This window comes from Podarcis gaigeae, assembly GCF_964106915.1.
Source record: "Podarcis gaigeae genome assembly, chromosome: 12".
Taxonomy (NCBI): Eukaryota; Metazoa; Chordata; class Lepidosauria; order Squamata; family Lacertidae; genus Podarcis; species Podarcis gaigeae.
Genome location: NC_139688.1, coordinates 19,987,313 through 19,993,312, shown reverse-complemented (window position 1 = coordinate 19,993,312; position 6,000 = coordinate 19,987,313). Strand labels below are relative to the sequence as shown.

The following is a 6,000-nucleotide window of genomic DNA, read 5'->3' as shown; positions in this document are numbered from 1 at the left end:
AGCATTCCACCTCATTAGATGCTCCCCAACCCACCCCGGCGGTCATTTGTAGGGTTCCCATGTTGTCAGTTGAATTTCTACCCCACAACTACATCCAGTCAGAAATCCTAGGAAGTAAATAATTGTGCAGTTCTCCTCAATGTATAGCCAGATCAACGGTTATATGATCACTGTGGTGGCTATCCACATTCAGCATCCATCATGAGAGTTGGTAAGTTAAAGTTAATCAGTAACATTTGGTTCTTTAGCTTGTTCTTTCATTTTTCATATTTCCCCCTTGGATATTCCTAGTCTGGCTTTTCAAGCCACGTTTTTCAAGGTTTTCAGGTAATTTGCATAGAAATACTTAAGGCCTCGTGGCTGACTTGGAGCTTTCCCATGAAGCTCACATTTCAGTGAAGAGTTCAGATGCAGAACTGAGACTCATCATCGTGGTTCTAGTTCACGTGAAAGGTCCTCTCCCCCCAAAAAAGTTAAAGCTATTTGAAAGTATGGATTAAAATCAGAGTCATTTTGGATTAAAGAGAAATCGAATGCCATTGGTAGGATCTCATTCTTTTGGGTCTTCTGCCTTTTCTGCAAATTATGTGGGTGGTGCTGTGGTGTAAACTACTGAACCTCTTGGGCTTGCCAATCGGAAGGTCGGCGGTTCGAATCCCTGTGACGGAGTGAGCTCCCGTTGCTTGGTCCCTGCTCCTGCCAACCTAGCAGTTCAAAAGCACATCAAAGTGCAAGTAGGTACTGCTCCGGCAGGAAGGTAAACGGCATTTCAGTGCACTGCCCTGGTTTCAGCAGAAGCGGCTTAGTCATGTTGGCCACTTGACCCGGAAAAACTGTCTGCAGACAAACATTGGCTCCCTTGGCCAATAAAGCGAGATGAGCGCCGCAACCCCAGAGTTGTTCGCGGCTGGACTTAACTGTCAGGCACTGGCAGAGGAACGGGAGTGTGGAGGGACCGTCCCCGGCACCATTATTCCGGTAGGGTGCCACCGTGGCCCCCCCCCCAGACATGTGCTGTACACCCCCACGTGTGCCAGGCCCCCGCAGGGACCCGTCACGCCCCCACCTGCTCTCCGCCCCTGGTAGCAGAGCATGCAGCTTCGCCACTGCTGTCAGGGGTCCTTTACCTTTACCTTTTAGTTTCCCTTCTCTTCTCTTAGAAAAGACTTCCCTATGATTTTTAAACAATGTCACTTAAAGAACGGGATTAATTTTACACTGCAGTCATTCTATGCAATGGTGTGATTAATATTTTGCTAGAGGCCGAAACCTATTTAGGCTTCTTTCCTACCATAATGCAAAATACATTCCACCAAGCATCAACCCCAAAACAATATTTCTGCAGCTCACAGGAATATTAAGTTTTAAGTGGTTCTTCCAGAAACAAAGCTTTCTATGCAAATGGCCTGTAAACCCTGAAAACAATACCACAGGCCTGCTAATTTATTTGTTTGGAAAATGCAGCTCAAGTATGACCACTGAGATGAAACATCTCATTTCAAGAACATCTTTGGGGATAATGGTAAATTATAAACTCTTCATGATTGTAGGCAATAGAAAGTGCAATATATATGGTCAACCCTGACAATGGCAGAAGTTGCTTAAACCGGGCAATAAAATTACCTTGAAGGGAACTCCAGAATAAAATCACAAAAATAGGCCATAATCAAAAGCAAACCCAAGACTGATGCGATGCTTTCCTTTTTTAGGAATCATTTCCTTTTAAACCACAACATGAACATCTGTAATGAAAGCATTCCACTTTATTTTTTAAAAAAATAACAAAATCATCAGGTTAATCCAGGTATTCATCTGGAGAATCCCAAGGACACGAAATGTATGGAAGTATTTTTAGGAGCCCCCTTGTAAGAGACTTAACAAAGGAATGTAGTAGGTGCTTATCTCTTTAAAATACTGTCTTTGAAGAAAATCTGCTGTTCAGAAGAAATATATGTGAGGGTTTTATCAACTTTGATTTGGATCACTAAATAAGAGCCATTGGTAACCTGAGTTGAAGACTCTGGATCAGTACTGCAAAGAGTATAAACTCATTTATATCTAAATTGGAAAAAGGCGGAGTAGGGCTTTATATACTTAATATTTGTAGTATTAATTTTAATGCTTTATTTACCAAGTTAGACCACTGCTCCATCGAGCTCAGTACTGTGTCCTCTGACCAGCAGTGGCTTTCTGGGGTATCAGGCAGAAATGTTTCTCAACACAGGAAACTACTTCTGGTTTTGCTGGGGAAGGTCAGAAATGAAATATTTCACCGTCGTTCCACACTATCCTGTGTGAGAGAGTGTTCCTTGCCCAGTCACCTTCCCATCAGCCTTTAAAATCTTACCATTCCCACCTTCTTAATTAATGCAGCTCTTTGAAGTCAGTGTATAGAAATGACATTTTTGTTTCAGAGTGCTTCTTTTCCTAACCAAAATAGTTACATATTCAGACAGGATGATTTCACAATGAGGATAACAAGGAGAAGTGAAATCATATAACTCTGAAGATGGCACATCAATTTCCAGACAAAAATGAAAACCTGTAAGGAGGAAATGTATATTTATGTCATATAGCTCCAGAACTTCTAAAAACTGCTGACTAATAGCAATGCAGTCTTAATACTTTGCCACCTTTCTTGTTTGCAGAGGATAATGGCAGAGGTTCCCCCCCAAAAAAGAACAATAAATAAAGGTAAAGGTAAAGGTAAAGGTAAAGGTATCCCTGACCATTAGGTCCAGTTGCAAACGACTCTGGGGTTGCGACGCTCAACTCGCTTTACTAGCTGAGGGAGCCGGTGTTTGTCCGCAGAGTTTTTCCAGGTCATGTGGCCAGCATGACCAAGCCGCTTCTGGCGAATCAGAGCAGCACACAGAAACGCTGTTTACCTTATGTTGGAGCGGTACCTATTTATCTACTTGCACTTTGACGTGCTTTTGAACTGCTAGGTTGGCAGGGGCAGGGACTGAGCAACGGGAGCTCACTCTGTTGCAGGGATTCTAACCGCCAACCTTCTGATTGGCAAGCCCAAGGCTCAGTGGTTTAGACCACAGCACCACCCGCGTCCCTTGAACTATAGACATTAAAAAAAGAATAAAACCCTTTGCTTTGAATTTTTGTAGTAAAAGATTTTGCCTCATTATTTAGTTTTATGTTCTCCTAGTTAAGTTAACTTTGACTCTTCACTCTTTAAAGTTGGGGATAATTAACCCACAATTAGTCCTGATAATAATGATTAATAATAACAATAAGTTAAATGACTAATAAGCAGAGTATAAGTACAGACTATTGCTTGTATCTAGCTAAGTTCTACTCAGGGTTGACCCACTGAAATTAATGGACATAGGTTTTTTATTATTACATTTCCATCCCACCTTTCCTCCAAGGTTTGCCCCGCTCTCTGTTTTACTCTCACAACAACCCTGTAAGGTAGGTTAGACTGATAGATGGTGACTGGTCCAAGGCGAACTTCATGGCTGAGTGGGGATTTGAACTCTGGTCTCCAAGATCCTAGTCCAACACCCTAACCACTGTGCCATGCTGACTCTTACCACCAGGTATCATATAAGTCTGTGCCTGACAGGCATTTTGTGCTGGCTTAGGTATTTATTTGCAGTATTGTAAGGACAGCCCCAGAAGAACTCAAGCTTCCAGATGGTTAATCATGCCCAATGGGTCTGTTCTGAGCATGATTAACACTGGACACAGCTCTTAAAAACTCTTTAAATGAACCAGTATTGAGCAGATGCTATAAGCTATATAAGTTGGGAAATACAACTATAAAAACAGTTTCAAATGCAATCTATATCTTATTAAGATCAACAGCAAAGTTTCCATTGAATTCAATGGATCTAGGTTTTGCCTTCAACAAATAAGCCTTTTTTCTCCAAGCTTGCATGTGTGTTCTTGGTATTGCTATGGAGCCACTGGTCTGCAAAGGTATGAAGTGTCTCCATCGCATTCAGGGTTGGGGCCAAGCACATGACTCTGAAACACATGGTAATTGCTTGAAATCTCATGGGTAATAGCTCCCTGCCTATGGTCATGTGCAGCCATGGTTTTGATTCCAGCCTATCTCACCTATGCTGGTCTACAAAGGCTGGCAGTGCATGCTGTCCAACTTTTGGAAACCCAAAACTGTGATGCGCTTCTTCCGGGATGTACTCCTGGGTGAGTCATGTGACCCACGCCTCACTCTCCCCAAAAAGTACTTTTGGGGGTGAGAGCACAGCAACCAAAATGGGATGTCCTGTTTTTTTCTGGGGCAGGTATGACTGTGGCTGTCCAGGGTCTCAGCCCAGAAGACTTTCCTCACTTTATCTACTTGCACTTTGATGTGCTTTCAAATTGCTATGTTGGCAGGAGCTGGGACCGAGCAACAGGAGCTCACCCCATCGTGGGGATTTGAACCGCCGACCTTCTGATCGGCAAGTCATAGGCTCTGTTGTTTAACCCACAGCACCACCCGTGTCCCATCCACTTCATTAATAGCTGCCAAAGACTGAACTTGGGGACAAGCAAAGCATGACCACTGAGCCCTGGGCTTTCCCCCACTTTTTGAGAAAAGATACAGGCGAATGAGGAAGGTATCAACTTACCGTATCCTTCAGCAGGCTTTGCAGATCACAAACTGTGCAGGTCTACTAAAGTTCAAACAGTCCTGGCAGGTATTTATTCAACATATTCTAAGGCCGGAGATTCTTTCACATTTTGAAAATTCTTCCAACAACTCTAAACTGCTCTAAGAATTGGGAAGACTTCCGATTATCAAGGCTGCTTTGGAACAGTGCAATCTACTGTGATTCCTGCAGGCCCAGGACTTTTCAAAGGAATTTGTAGACATTAAAGGAAAAGCAGGAAAGAAAAAGGGGGGGGGGGACAACAAGCCAACGTCTTCTTTTTGCATCCTACATAACCAACGGCTTATGATTGCCTAAGGATGTATTTACTGTACAACTTTGTTGATGCCCATTTGCCTACTGATTAGAGGATAGAAGATTTGTGAGGGATTAGAAAAGGCAAATGCCGAAAATATCAAGGCCAAGAACAAATGCAGCAAGGACCAGTTCCATACATGAATGGCCTATTAAGGGATAAGCATATGGAGCAGGGAAATCTCTGGGATCAGGAAGAATAAACAGAATGGATAGTCTTCTGCTTTGAAGGTAAAGGTCATGACGGCGCCATCCAACCTCCACATTTCGAAGCTTTTGAAATTACAGCCACAGATCCCTTTTCAGGAGGTAGGAGGACTGAGGCAGCAGCTGTCGTCCCTGAAAAGTGCCAAGAAAAAGTTGACGAGAAGAAGAAGTTGTCAGACGTCACATTGTTGAAAAACGTGCTCTTGGTGCTATTCTAGAATAGCCTCGGCAAACTAGACTTGCAACATTTATCCATATTGCATTAAAACTTCTAAATGGCTCATAAGAAATATTAAAATTATCACTAAAAACAAGTAATTAGAAGCATTTAAAAGGTAATAAAAATAACAGCGAACTAAAAAGAGATTAAAACACATCATCTACCGTATTTTTCGCTCTATAGGACGCAGCGGACCATAGGAGGGGGAGAACAGGAAAAAAATATTTTTCTTGTTCTCCCCCTCTAAAACAAGGTGCGTTCAAAGTGCATTCACCCAAAGCCTCCGGAGCGCAGCGGGAGGCTTCAGGCGGCTACCTTGGAAGCCTGGAGAGCGAGAAAGGTCGGTGCGCTCCAGGCTTCAGTGAAGGCAACCCGAAGCCTCTGGAGCTTGGCGGTAGTTCCCTCTGGGCTCCGGAGGTTTAGGTTCCTTTTGACCTGCTCTTTGGGGCTGGCGGTGGGGGGAAGCCAGCCTCAAAGACCCGCTGCCCCCCGAGCTTGTGGGGCTGGCGGTGGGGGGAAGCGCTGCTTTCTCCCACCGCCAGCCTCAAAGACCAGGTCAGGGAGCAGCGCGAAGGCGGCAAGAGGGGCAGCACTCCATTTCCCTGTTCTGGCTTTGGGCTTAGCCATGCAGCCTGCATT

The 6,000-nt window shown here is 43.9% G+C and overlaps 1 long non-coding RNA gene across 2 annotated transcripts in view; it reads right to left on the bottom strand.

Moving 5' to 3' along the window:
* Nucleotides 1-2,389: 2,389 nt before the first annotated feature.
* Nucleotides 2,390-6,000, bottom strand: part of LOC310828095 — a 60,452-nt gene continuing 56,841 nt past the window's right edge. For both annotated transcript variants that reach the window (XR_014556649.1, XR_014556650.1), the window contains exons 3-4: nucleotides 4,599-5,273; nucleotides 2,390-2,542 (exon numbers count right to left, since the gene is read on the bottom strand). This is a non-coding gene — a long non-coding RNA (uncharacterized lncRNA). The remainder of the gene's footprint in view (nucleotides 2,543-4,598; nucleotides 5,274-6,000) is intronic.